Raw genomic sequence first — 14,975 nt, forward strand, 5'->3', positions numbered from 1 at the left:
CTATGGGAAGTCTACCGGATGTGGGAATGGAAGTAAATGTGGGTTAAACGGAGAAGTTGGTTTATCGGTGGTGATCCACAAAGCATTGGAACTGGAGGATGGCCGGAAGATCCTGGACTGTGAAAGTATAAATATCTCGGAGTTTGTTAACTAAGTGACGGAAATTTTGGATATCGGGCCATTAAGATCGGAATGTGCAAGGCGAAGCTATCGCGATGCGAAATGGGGTCTCTGGACCAGAATATCTCCAAGGGAGACCAAAAGAAAATTTACAACGTCATCGGTGAAGAGTATCGTAACTTACGGATGAGGTCGGGCAACTTAAGAAAAGAACTGAAGACTAAGCTTAGGGCAAAACCGAGATGGACTTTTGTCGAAGGTCTTGCGGGATATCGAGAAGAGAGCGCATCCGCATTAAAGGGTACGTCGAGATAATGTTGTGGAAAAAGGACATCGGCACGATATCAGGTCCAAGCAGTTGGTCTGGTATGACATGTGCGACAGGATGAAGATGATCTTGCCCACATCAGGTCTTCGATTGGTTTCCTCCCAAGGCGACGGCGTGGACGTCCTGTGAAAGGTTGGCGACAAGGGTGGAGGAGGAGAGCAAAGGGCCAATTGCCTGATGAACCTGGGAATAGGGGCGAATGGCGATTGGGCGTCGCAGAGCGCGAGGCGGCGCTATAATCGCGACTTTATGTATGTGTGCATATTTTCGTTGAAATTTTCAAGTATTTTGGATAAAATTTAAAAAAAAAAAAACAATTTCCGAAAAATTTGAAGAAAAAAATGCATAAGTTTCCTATAAGAGATTACGTTTTTTATTGAAGGAAATAGAGAACGTTTGAAAGTCCATACGGCGTTCTTTCTAATCCAAACAGCGTAGATGGGTGAGATGTAGCATAGGCTTATTCAAAGTTCGCCGAATTTTTTCTGTAGAAATATTTGTTTCAAAGATAAACGTGTGAAGGTTTCATAATTTCCAGATACGTTAACGGAAATTCCGTGGGAATCATAATTATGAGGAAATTCTTCCCGTGCTAAGGGAGAGCGCCACGCCGAGTGAACATTCGAGATTTGCCAGATTTCTCCAAATAAAACATGTATTTTTGCGGAAAGTCATCACTGGGAAAAAAAAAAAAAAAAAAAAAAAAAAAAAAAAAAAAAAAAAAAAACACACATTGGATCTAGAGTTCAGAGTTTGAAAACATTGACAAGAAAAAATACTCTTGATTCAATCGGATTTTTGCTTGAATCGAAACGAAATCCGCTTAAATTAAGAGGCTTGGTTCTTGATTTAAGCCAGATTCTGATTGAATCAAGATTACCTTTTCTTGTCGATGATTTTAAGAGTCTGGACTCTAGATCCAACGTATTTTTTTTCCAGTACCGTATAGACTTTTTTTATTTATTTTTTTTGAAAAAGTGTAGGGAGGAGGGTTGTTACACGGGTGTCTTATTAAGGGGAAGAGAGAGTTAAGAGAGTCGGGCTAAATGTCCTTCGCAACACTTGACCGCCTCTAAAGAGCAAGTTACTTGAGTAATAAAAATGAAAAAATTTCAAAGAGTAACAAAAAACGTGGTTTTTCTTGTAAAAGAAAGATAATATGAGAGGAAAGGAATGTCGCAACGAATTTTGCGTCGTATTTTGAGTTTCGGGTTCTCAGAGTGTAACCAAAATCCAGGCAGATTTCACATTTATTCTCACGCCAGACCATACCCACTTGCAACTGGCGCTTTTTGAAGTCGGCACCTACGAAGCGCCTTCAAGTTCAAAACCCGCAACCGAGCGTTACACGGGAGTTAAAATAGTTGTACCATTGATTGCCATTTAGAGCAAAAAACTGCAATTTCTCACGTGGTGAAACCTATGGTTCATTTCAAGGTCAGTCAGAGTAATGGATGTATTTTTGGCGCATGCATCTTTCTCTCTCGTTGAAAGGGTGAATCCACACGCTACGTTATCTGTTGAGAAAATACTCTTGATTCAATTGGATATTTGCTTGAATCGAAACGAAATCCGCTTAAATTAAGAGGCTTGGTTCTTGATTTAAGCTAGATTCTGATTGAATCAAGAGTACTTTTTCTTGTCGATGCTCTTAAGAGTCTGGACTCTAGATCCAATGTGTCTTTTTTTTCCCCCCGCGATGCATATTTTTCCTTGAAATTTTCAAATATTGGGATTTAATTACGAAAAAAAAGTCGAAAAACTAAAGAAAAATATTTACAATTTTCCTAGTAAATACGTTTTTATTGAAGGAAATAGGGAACGTCTGAAGGCTCATGCGGCGTTGTTCCTTAGCACGGCAGTGTAGGTGGATGCGATGGGGCGTGCGCTGGCGCCGCGGCTACCTGGGACGCGGCGCGGCGCGGCGACCCCCGCGACGTGCCGGCGAGACGTCGCTTTTGCAGTCACAACTCTCCTCCGAGCGCGGCCGCACGTCTCACGTCGGTTTCATTCGGTTTCGTCGTGCTCTACGTCTTCCTGACGTGATTCACGTCTCCGGATCAGTTTTTCGATCGTTGTGAATACCGCGTCTCTAGTGCACGAAAGAACGTACACGAAGATTGTGGAAGTGGAATTTCACCACGCGTAATGACAATTGCGACTCGATAGTCGGATGGACGCATGTTTTTTCGAAACTTTTTCGATTTCTATGCACATTTTTAAAGTTTGGGTTTCGTTCGTGTTGAATTGAGATTGGGTGAGTGTTGGAGTGAATCAGTGTCCGGTGCTCGGGAATTACAGTACTTGCGTAGCAATAAATAACGAGGTAAGGGAATGAAACAGGAAACTAACCCTTTTCAATCTAGTGTGGGAATATGTAAGCGTTGATTTTTTAATTCAATACTTAAATAGATTGTATTTTGCAAACAAGAATCGAGAGCATTGCAATGTTGCTAGGATTCTACAACTTACGTTCTTTGCACTAAATTTACTGAAACCTTGCAAAATATTTAATTTACGAAGGTGATTTTGCATTGAATTCATAGTTTATCAGGAGTGAAGATAAAACTTATTTAGGTGATCAGTTTATATTGCAAGGTGAAAAAAATTGCACTATCTTAGCGACATTGGAATGCTTGTGGTTAATTTTTGCGAAATGCAATATAAACATTGTTCTGTGAGAGAATGGAAGGTAGACATTTTATAAGTTACTGATTTATTTTGAGTTTAAGTTGTACATAGTAACCGACACAAGAGGACAAAGAAGAAACCAACGTGGTTATATTTTTAATTGAGTAGACGTTCAGTTCAGTCCAATCATGTTTTATCCGGTAGTATTTATTCCGTCCCACAAGTACTGAGTGCCAACGCTGTAAAAGATAAGATGACGGATGAAATTGGTTAGTCCTTGAATGGAGGTAAAACGGAATAAAATTAAGTTGCTGATTAATGCGAAATAATGAAGAAAGAAAATTATGAAACTAAAACTAGGTTTCGGTGCAGTTAGACTTGCGATGCATAAGTATCTCATCGAGAATGTTGTACGTTAACAAAATCTTTTAAAGACTTTCAATCTTTCAGACTCCAAAAACTGCATAGAGAGAAAATTATGCACACGCAGAGGAAATATGTAGCGTACTTTTCTAGCGATCTTGTCAAGTGGTCCATTCACCAAAATCTTTCCGAAGAAAATATGCATTCGTCCATGCGTGAATAAGTAAACTGTCACAGAAATAACATTCTCTCTCACAAGTTGCGATTTAAAAGGAGTATTTCTTGCTGCGATTCCTTCAAATTGCAGTACTTACGATGTTTTTTACATCATCCTTACAATTTAGCATGTGAAGCGATCTAAACTTAGCATCAACTCCAAAAACGTGACTAAGAAATATCCGGAAAATGGATATTCATGGCTTAAATACAATTTTCTAAAAGACTCCGACATCTTAGAGTCCTAATTTTTCTATTTGGAATCGAAAAATTTTAAAATTACCAGTAAAGGCACAAATGCTAAAAAACACTCAGATCTCACCACAGTCCACGGTGAACCGAGGGTAGAGTACACACGTTTAGCGGGCTTAAACCAAACTCCTGACGTATTAATTAAGGGATTCATACAGTCGACTTCGATTTTCCTCGGAATACACTGGAAAAAAAGTCGCTTGGATCTAGAGCCCAGACTCTTGAAAACATTGACAAGATAAAATACTCGTGATTCAATTGGATTTTTGCTTAAATCAAAAGAAAATCCGCTCAAATTAAGAGGTTGGCTCTCGATTTAAGCAAAAATCCAATTGAATCAAGAGTATTTTTTCTTGTCAACGTTTTCAAGAGTCTGGACTCTAGATCCAAGCGGCTTTTTTTCCCAGTGTATGATATGGATTGTATTCAACAGAAAGAGGAGAAATCTTAGTTCTATTTTCATGAAAATTGAGGTGCGAAAATTTTAAATGAAAAAAATATCACATTTTCCTGCGAAGAAATCGAAGCCCACCATTAAATTTTTGTACCCAAATTATGGCTGCAAAGTTCATTTTAAACACTGTTATAGCGGGAAAAAACCTTAATCCTTCCTTATATGAGGACCGCGTTTAGCAGAAAAGAACCAAGGCACATCAGATATTGCCAAATTTAACTGGGAAATTCGATTTTTTAAAAGAGAGCGTTTGTGCGGATTCCTTTAAAAATTCTAAGGAATGTGCTTCGCATTATGCAAAAATTCCCCTGAACTTTGTACAAAATTCGCACAATTTTGTTTCCATGTAAACAATTAAATTGCCCAATTAAAGGTAACAGCTGGTGTGGCTTGGTCTCTTTCTGCTTGACGCGGTCCATATCTCAGTGTGACAAATTTTTGTTTTATTCGCTCTGCATGTATGTTTGCAGGCGTTTTTTGTTTTGAATTCCTTTTTTTAAAATTGAAAATGGAGTTTGTAGGGCCCAGAACAATCGAGTTTTTTGAACCAAACTACAATCTATTTCCTAGGTCTTCCATTATTTTGTTTTTAAAAAAAATTGTTGCGCATTATTCGATCGTAGATGCCGTGCCAGCGAAAATAATCACTTTTGACTTATTTTTCTCCCTCAATTAATAAAGCGCCCGATTTCAATTGAATCGGCTCATGCCAAAACGTCCGTTGTCCAAAACAAGGTTTCATTATCACAGTGGTCTTTTTTCCCCCACGAAATTAATGAATAACATCGATCTCTTTAATGAACGTTTCATTCTACTCAGGGGGTTATTTATAAAATTGTTCTATATTTTGAAACGTCTGAAACCGTCTTGTGTCTGTAAGTTACAACGGAATCGTTCACTCGAATTCTGAAACACTGTATTGGACATCGGACGTTTTCGCACGAGCCGATTCCAATTGTGGCGCGGATAATGGGGCGCTGCATAAAATGCACCGATTAAAATAACGCAACTCGTTCGGGCCGTGATTTTGAACCTAATGGTGTTCCGATCATTAATTCATCGGGAAGTTTGCCGTGCCCGGCCGAATGAAAAAATAAATAAACCCAGGAGGAGGGTACGGAGAGGAACAAAATCAACAAATAACGCAGCCCAGCCGCTACCCGTCGCATCGCGTAGTTGGCAAACAGTGACAGAAAATTAGCACTATTTCTCCATTTAAACTCGTCTAAACTATCCAAATTTTATCACACAATATGACAATTTTGTCGCATCGCGACCCAGCGCCGAGTCTAGACTATCCAAGTTGCGCTTTTTAGATTCCACGAAGTTAGGGCAGAAACGCGTATGCACATTCGAAATTCGCCGAATTTCCCCCGGAGAAATATTTGTTTTAAAAATAAGGATATCATATTTTCAGATACTTTACGCAGGAAATTCTGTGAAAATCATAGGCTCATGAACATATCCCTTCCATGCTAAGGAAGAACGGCTCATGAACATTCGAGAGTTGCCAGACTTCCCCCACATAAAACGTGTATTTTAGAGGAAAGTTGTGTATAACCCTCCTTAATATTATCATATATTTTAGGTAAAATGACGAAATTGATTTTCCGGTACATTTCAGGAAACATATTCATAATTTTCCCAGAGAATTCGTTTTTCATTGAAGGAAATGAGGAAACGTTTTATGGCTCTTACGGCGGTTTTCCCTACGACAGCAGATTCTAAGTTAATTGAATTGTTTCTAAAGATATTTATATTTTTTTCTAAAGAAAAGAAAAAAAATGAATGCATATTTTCCTTCGATATTTACCGAATTATTCATTAATATTTTCTATTTTATCTGTTGCAGGTAAGAAACATATCATGTCTTTGTCCATATGTCTATATCAGGTAAGATTATTCTATAGCTTGCCAGGGCACTGCTCTTTCCAATCCGGAGAGAGCACTTTGAGCCCTCAATTTTCAACCTCGAGGGCTTCGTGAGTTTATGTTATGTAAATAAAGCGGGATCATTTAGGGACTGTCTCTATCGATAGCCGCAAAAAAGATGAAAATTGGCCCTGTTAATCGGTAGAGCAAACTGTGGCAAAAAAATGGAAATTCAGGGATTCAGAGAGCTTGTAGTAATGAAAGAGATCTTCGTCAAAATCTCAAAATCCGATTTTTCATCCTGTCCAACAATAATTTCTTTACATTCCACGTTGAATGCGTCTCCGAATACTTGATAATTTGAATTTATCTTGATAATTGCTTCTACTTTCAATTCTAAAATGAAAAGAGCAACCCTATGCAACGTGTCCACTATCAAAATGGGACATAGATGTGACTGTTCAGTTTTTCCATCTAAATTAAGAGGCGACTACTTTTTGATCAGATTGCGCGAAGAGAATACTGGACTATCGACTTTTAATACTCTTTTTACAAATTTTGTTGATAAAAACTCAGAAACGCCTCTTAGTCTTGATGAAAAACCGTCAACAATCGCATCGATGCCTCATTTCGATCGTGGAATCTAGCCTTTAGGCTTCGATGGACGATCAAATTCCGGAACCAATTTCCATTCAAGAATCACGGAAATCATCAGTCCTAAAATATGGTCACTTACTTTCCATGGAAAACTGGGCAAAAATTTTACTTGCGGGAAGAAATAGTACATGGATTTTGACCAAAATAGAATTTTGCATTCTGACCAACAGTTATTATCAAATTGTCTTTTTTATTTAGATTTGGTTCAAAATTTGATCGTCTATTAAAGCATTCGCTCTTCTGCGCAAATTGGTTTGGCGTAGACTAAACTAAAATTTCTATCTATGTGAGATAAGCAATGGAAAAAAAACACATTGGATCTAGAGTTCAGATTCCTAAAAACATCGACAAGAAAAAACCATCTTGATTCAATCAGATTTAAGCTTAAATTAAGAACCAAACCTCTTAATTTGAGCGGATTTCCTTTTGATTTAAGCTTAAATCTGATTGAATCAAGAGTATTTTTTCTTGTCGATGTTTTCAAGAGTCTGAACTCTAGATCCAATGTGTTTTTTTTTCCAGTGAGGGTTTGGGTAAGGTGGTTTTTCCGTAAACGATAACGCATTCTCGAGAAAATTTAGTTTTTTACAACAAAATTTGACGACGTCCGGTTTTTCATATAGTATTTTTCCTCAGTCGGGCCGAATTGTTTGCTCGCTCTTCCACGCCACGAAAAACCCACCGATTTACTCCAGGAGCGAGGTGTGAATGATCGATTATCAATATTTTTCCATTTGAAACAATGATAAAGAATCGATTATTAAGGTGTCCGTTGTGAACACTTGTCGATCCTTTTCCATAGGTTTAAATGACAGATCAATCGATATATCGCAAAGTACGCCACGCCACCGATTTACTCGGACGAGATTTCGTGTCCCTAAAATCATCGCGGACTGCGATGCGCACGGTGCCTGTAGTTTCAGGATTAGTGCGGTTTTATCGTTCCTCCCAAAATCCGCTCTATTTACCGATCACACGCGGTGTCAAAACTCTTCAGCGTGTCAAAAAATTATCGGTGAACGTGATTGAAAGTGGAGGTGATTTTCCACGGATCAGAATTCCAGAAAAATCGATCGGACTCGTTCAGTGGTGAAGGATTGAAACAGATGAACTTTTAGTTACTCGTTATTACACTAAGCCTCTGTGCGTGGATACAACACCAAATATCGTGTTACAATTTAATTGGGTCGTAATTTAATGTTTTAACGTCACTCAGGTAGAGTAAAAGAGGACGGACTTCTTACGCTAAAATCTCATTGTCAGCCAACGTAAGCCGGCTTCTTAATCGAGCAATGTTCTCTCCCCGTGTTTGAGTTGTTTTAAGTGTCACAATATGCGGTAGTTGAACCGAAACACCAAAATTCATGTTATGTTATTTTCATACGGCAGAGACTGCTATGGTAACGGCGTTACCGTAACGCGCGTTTAGTATGCGAGTTTTTGACGTAGGCTTCTGTTTTTTAATGAGCGGTGGGTTTGAATTAATGCGTCAAGAAACATTAAATATCATAGTTACAAGTTTTTTGCGTCAAATTTTCACGGAACTGACGAGTAGATCAGCAGAAAAAGTTTTTACCCATCTTAATCCTTGAAAATTTGAAAAGTCTGGAGCATGGATGTGCCGGAAATCCTTCCGATGTCGACGGACGACATATCTTTACAGGGTGATTCACTGATCCAGGGTTAAACGGCCGGACTGCAGGAGGCCAAATACCTCGCCGAACCCCCTCTTTAAATCGAGGTTTTGATATTTTTTTAGATCATTTATGAATTCAGGGCGTATAAGTACAGGAGAATACAAATTTTAATGAAATATGGTTCTCTCAACCGTCGCCAAAATTCAGGGAAAACGATTTACTTTCCGAAATTTATTTTGGGGGGAGGGCGTAGCTCCGAATGGGAGCACTTATGGAAAAAATTGTGTAGAACAAAAAAGTCTTATTTTGACCCCTGGCTGTTTAAGCCTGGATCAACCTGTATAGTACACATATTTCTGTAGATGACTGAAGATTCCTGAGTAACCTAATAGAAAGCATAAAAAGCAATGAAAGTCAAAGAAAGTGGAAAAAAATAGTTTGTTCTCTGTAAGAAGAAGTTGCAAAAATTTGAAATTAGTAATATAGAATTAGTAATAAAGAAAAAAATTATTAATATAGAAAGTGAAACACGAAGAGTAACACAAGCTATCGGTTGATTTTTTTCTGTGTTAGTTTTCTCTGTGTCAAATCGACCTTTGTGTGTTGAAAATCTGCGACCTCGTTTAAGATCAGTTGTCAGCCTCCTGGATCGAATCTGGATTGCATCGAAGATAGTCCAATGTGCTGACTACTCACAAGTCGCAGCCTCCGAAAATGAGGGAGTAAACAAGAGTACATACGTTCGGCATGACTTTGTCTTCATGATCCGATGAATCAGTCTTAGAATAAGTCTAAATTGTGTTTAGTTCCTTTAAGTTGACCTGACTTGAAAAATTAACACAAAGTAACACACACTGGAAAAAAAACACATTGGATCTAGAGTCCAGACTCTTGAAAACATTGACAAGAAAAAATACTCTTGATTCAATCGAATTTCTGCTTGAATCAAAACGAAATCCGCTTAAATTAAGAGGCTTGGTTCTTGATTTAAGCTAGATTCTGATTGAATCAAGAGTATTTTTGCTTGTCGATGTTTTTAAGAGTCTGGACTCTGGATCCAATGTGTTTTTTTTTCTATTGCAGAGTGGCATCTAACTCGGAAATGGAGATGTTGCATGTGTGAGGATTTTGCGATTTGACAATGGGCCTGTTGCAAACTTTTGCTAGAGCAAAACTAAGAGTTGTTTCTTATAGATAATGCCTCAAAAATCACGATGAGCGCATCGGCAAAGTCTGAAATGTACTCATAACTTCATAATCTGCGTAAGAAATTTGCGTTTTTTTGAGCTTCCCGCTTCAAAAACGATACTACGGCACAGGTGAACATTTTGTTAGAGGAGTCCCTCCACCGTCGGCAATATTTATCATGGCCGACGCTTGCGCAGTTCCGCGAGTAATTCGAGGAGAGTTCAAGGCCAATCAGTGTGGGCGAGGAAAATATGAACGTCAACACGCCAATTGTTATCTGGTCTAATCCTGTTCAGGTGTTATCTCGTCCCATCACACGTGTTTTGGTGGATTGGCGTCGGCCATGATGAATATTGCCGACGATGGAACGACTACTCTAATAAAATGTTCACCTGTGCCGTAGTATCGTTTTTGAAGCGGGAAGCTCAAAAAACCGCAAATTTCTTACGCAGATTGTGAAGTTATGAGTGCATTTCAGACTTTGCCGATGCGCTCATCGTGATTTTTGAGGCATTATCTATAAGAAACAACTCTTAATTTTGCTCTAGCAAAAGTTTGCAACAGGCCCATTGATTCTCATGTAAAAGTTCGCGAGAAACACGATGGTGCCACTGATTTTCCCTGAAATCAACTCCCAAGCTCAAAAAAAGCTCTCAAGTTGAGGCACGCTATCCTGAGAGTCCACCTCTACATCAAGACAAACTCTCTATGCAAAGATAGGGAGCAAAGACATTGACAGGGCTGCCACTTTCTTTGGGGACTCTAAAACTGAAAACACGGCAACCCTGCTAATTTATTCGCTCCCTATCTTTGCATGGAGAGTTTGTCTTGATGTAGAGGTGGACTCTCAGGATAGCGTGGGATATATCCCCTCCATTTTGGCCTCAACTTGAGAGCTTTTTTCGAGCTTGGGAGTTGATTACAGAGAAAACTTCTAGCACCATCGTGTTTTTCGCGAACCATTACATAAGAATCAATAGTCAAATCGCAAATTCCTCACACATGCAACATCTCCATTGTTAACCGTAAAGTTAGTTTAAGTAGTTTTTGTTGCGTGAATCGTCTTTTGCGTCAAAATGATTGAGGATCACTCATCAGAATGCTTGAATTGGTGCCTTGTCACCTGGTCCATTCATTTGTACGTGGTTTCTCTTAGCATAAATCCGTCCGTTTATTCGCTGCCTACCGGCTCACTAAAGGACGAGTTAGCGCGCCGATTAGCTGCACCAGAAAGGAACTTTGAAGTTTTAAGAACATTTTAATTCAATTAATGCGGAAATTCGTGCCTTGCCGCCGCCGCGGCATCCCGAAAGATGTTACTCAAGACGTTTAATCAACGTTACGTACTAATTTCCGGGGGCCGCCGCGCGTGAACGACGGCCCAGTGTCGCCAAATATCACAAAAATCCCCCGTTTTTAATGGATTTTAAGGTTTGAAATTAACCCCTGTTCCTTTTGGTTCATCGACTTAAAGTTCTCTTTTCGACCAGGAGATAATTATGGATCACGATTTTTCCCAACTGTTTTTTGCCGTATCACGGCTCTTACGGTTTTTGTGACCTAAGTATGGCTCGAGGTAAAAGGGCTCCTTGCATAGAATTTTAACTGGACCGAGTGAAACAGAAAGGAACCAAGCCACATCGGGATGAAACCGAGAAAAAGAGGTTTAAAGTTATGCTCCTGCATAATACTCAATGTAAAATATGAACTTCAAGTTCAATTTCTGCGAAATTTGCCCGAACAAAAACTTTAAATTTTTGGCGCTAGATAGTAGAGAAATGGCTGAGTTTAAAACCACTCATAACCCAATTTTTTCCAAAATGTGGGTTGGTTCCTCTCTGCTTAACTCAGTCCAACTAAAAGACACAAATCACAAATCGCCTTCATTTGAAAATGATACCACTTAACAACACTCAGGCACGAATAGTTGTATCAAGGCCCCTGCGGTTTTTGTAGGTGTAGATACCTCAAAGACAAGGGCTTCGCGCACAGCTTTTCAACTAAAGGATAAATACGTATAGGTTCCTTTATAGCACTCCCTCGCGCGCTACGACGCCTAATCTCCTCTGCTCTTTGTCGAACCTCAACCCTTGAGGCATTGAACACCTTAACATTCCGCTAGCAACAGTTCTTAGTCAACAGTTAGCAGAAATGTTAACTAAGGGATACAAATCAGAAATCGCCTTCATTTTCAAATGATACCACTCGCCTATACTGAGACAAGAATAGTTGTACCACGGCCCCTGCGGTTTTTTTAGGTGAAGTGAGGCTCAAGATAAGGGCAAGGACCTCGCGCCTAACTTTTCAACTGAAGGATATAAATCACGAATCGCCTTCATTTTCAAACGATACAACGCGATTACAATTAGGCGCAAATAATCGTATCACGGCCCCTGCGGCTTTTCTAGCCAAGTAACTATCTGCGCAAACGGGAAACAACCTATCTAAAGTTTAAGTAAAGAAACCTGGAATTTGCTTCAAAATGAGCAGAGTTATATTCTGTAGGACCTGTTTCGGCGGATTTTGAAAATTTTAACCTGAAGATTTTTTTTTTAAAAAAAAAAATGATAATAATAAAGAATAAACATAAGAAAAAAAATCTTCTCAGTTAATTTTTTTTCTATTATTCTAAAATTTTAAGTCGTATATTAAGAGTAGCCCGTTTTATGTCGAGAAAATATTAAATACATGACCGCAGATCCCCAGTTCAATCAAAACTTAAAGAGATCCCTTTCGTCTATAATTATGACAAAATCGTAAAATAAATTAAAACAGATTTCGGTGAAATTAAACAAAATTTTCATCAACGTTGAACTTTTAGATATATTAAGTTTATTCCTTCATTCAACTTAACTCTACCTCAACTCATTTTTTCATATTGAATTAAGTTTTCGACATAATGAAATGGGCGACCAGTCAAGTAAAACCATATTCCGTCACATCTACGTCATAAGACTACTAACATATCGATAGCCAAAGTGCCATGTTATCTCTTGCTATACGTAGTTTTTTCTTTGAAAACGATTCTATATGTAGTTTATCGAAAACTTCCTTGATCTTTTCCCTCTGTTTGAGAAATATTCCATAAAATCCAATCGATAAGGTTGGCTTTTTTCTCCCCGAAAGAATGAAATAGGAGCAGAATTTTTGAAATACCGCAAAAGAGGTTTGTAGTTTCGCACTACTGTCATCGATATGTCAGATAAAGTCGTTTTGGAGATCCGAAAGAGAGGAGATGACTAGGGAGAGGAATAAGAGGAAAAATACTGAAAGGACCAGAAGAAGTTACAGAAATGGAGGAGGAAAGAGACATTGAATAAAGAAAAGAGGAATATGAAGAAAAGGAGGGATATGAAGGAAAAGAGGGATAGGAAGGAAAAGAGGAAGAAGAAAATAAGAAAGAGGGTCGGAGGAAGAAAAAGGAAAATAATTTCTCGTTTTACCTTTTCCTTCGTATTTTTTCCACCTTCTCCTATTTTTCTTTTTCTTGCTTATTTACGCCTTCCAACCCGGAAGAAAAAATCGATTTAAAGTCTAAAGAAGTAATTCGACCAGGGTAAAAGCCGCTCTACCCCTGACTCATTTATTTCCCGAAATCAGGCTTGCTTTATTTGCTTATTCCGGTAAACAAAATACCGCAATCATTTTCTCGTACATGTGCTCGTCTAAGTAATTCAGATCTTAGAAGAAAATACGAAAAAAGAACACATATCGGCACTATTTCTATTTCTATCTGCAGCAAAGAAGTCACGCTCCTTCATCAATGAATAACTTCAAGTTTTAGTACTTTTTAGTAATGAATCTACCTGCTATTGAGTTTATAACCTCCGTCTAGCATTTTTGTAATTTTTCCATTTTCGATTTAACTGAAGGTGATATATATTGGTGTATTTTACATAAGAATAAAACCCGTGAAACTTTATAAACTCAAAAGGGTTAGATTAAAATATCATTTCTATTCTATTCTACTCTTCTCTATTCTATTATATTCTACTCTATTCTATTCTACTCGTATATCAGTAGTGTAATGGGGTATTTACGGTTAAATCCGGCAAACGGGGCGCCGAGAGGAGCAACGGAGATGTACATAGTTCCTTGATTAATCTTAACAAATGGTATTGGTTTTAAAGAAGTATCCCCCCGCTAAACTGCGCAAAGTTGTTACAAGTTGCTCCTACTTTTCGAGGGATTCCTCCGAATGAGTTTTAGATTGTCTTTAGCTTCCTCCTCCAAACTTTGTGTAATTGTGTTCCAAGGTTTCTGGCCAGCCCCGCTCCGAGGCCCGCCCGAGCAACAGGGAAAAAAAAGTTTTCGCCCCGCCCGTTGTCGAATCGGGTAATCTCTATCTCCACGTAGGCCCCAGAAAGCGTGGTCTTATACGGAGAACAGAGATCATGTTGAAATTGAGATACGCCCTTGCGTCAGAGGAGCAGCAACATTGTTGCCAGATTGTGCCGAAAATTCGGTACATTTCCTCAGTGGAGAATTTGCAGCCAAATTTTGTATTTCTTCATCTAATGGTGCTTTAAGAGCTGATTTCGCGGTATTTTTGTAATTTTTTTCTGATGTGAGAAATAGTTTAAAAATAGATTTAAAACCGCCTCCTAGTGACATCTGGCCGGATTTTCGATTTATACCCATGGAGTTTAGCAGATTCGGTTATTTTATCATATCTCCTTCCATAATTGTTCAATTTATGAACCAAGGGTATCCTTGTGTTCAGTTCACTCGGAGATTTCCACTTAAACACGAAATTCATCAAATTTCAGACACCCGCAAATTCTCAATTAACAAAACATGAAATATCCAGGTTTTCACACAATCTGGCAACTTCGAGCGGCAATATTCAGTGAAGTCTTTTTTCAGTCGTAACAAGGTCGTCAGCAAACCCTGGAAGTTTGCCGGTATGCATGCCCATTGGCAATTGTACAGCAACGTGCTGAATTAACGTTGATAGGCAAAGAAAGTAAAAGGAAAAATGGAGCGATCCCATCGGTTGAAATGGGTCGTTGATAGTTAGGGGGAAAATGATGGACTAACTCTAAGGTCTCTCGTGGGCTGCCGTACATTTGTCCATTTCTGACCTCTTTTTGTCCATTCTACAAAAGGATCGTTTCATTTTGCGTTTGGTTATTTGTCTATCGATTTGTCGATCATTTTCAGTTATCAGCTCGTGGTAGCAATTCTCGCAAGTCGGCAACGCTGTTCTTTCTTCTTTAAATCCCTAGTGTATAATCGACCGTCGGTGACCCTCGAT

At 38.7% G+C, this 14,975-nt stretch overlaps 1 protein-coding gene across 1 annotated transcript in view; it reads left to right on the forward strand.

Moving 5' to 3' along the window:
* The first annotated feature begins 2,416 nt into the window (after positions 1 to 2,416).
* LOC109034892 (uncharacterized) overlaps positions 2,417 to 14,975 on the forward strand; it is a 455,198-nt gene continuing 442,639 nt past the window's right edge. Inside the window, exon 1 of the mRNA XM_019048289.2 lies at positions 2,417 to 2,774. The gene's annotated coding sequence lies outside the window, so the exon portion shown is untranslated. The remainder of the gene's footprint in view (positions 2,775 to 14,975) is intronic.

This window comes from Bemisia tabaci, chromosome 5 (assembly GCF_918797505.1).
Source record: "Bemisia tabaci chromosome 5, PGI_BMITA_v3".
Taxonomy (NCBI): domain Eukaryota; kingdom Metazoa; phylum Arthropoda; class Insecta; order Hemiptera; family Aleyrodidae; genus Bemisia; species Bemisia tabaci.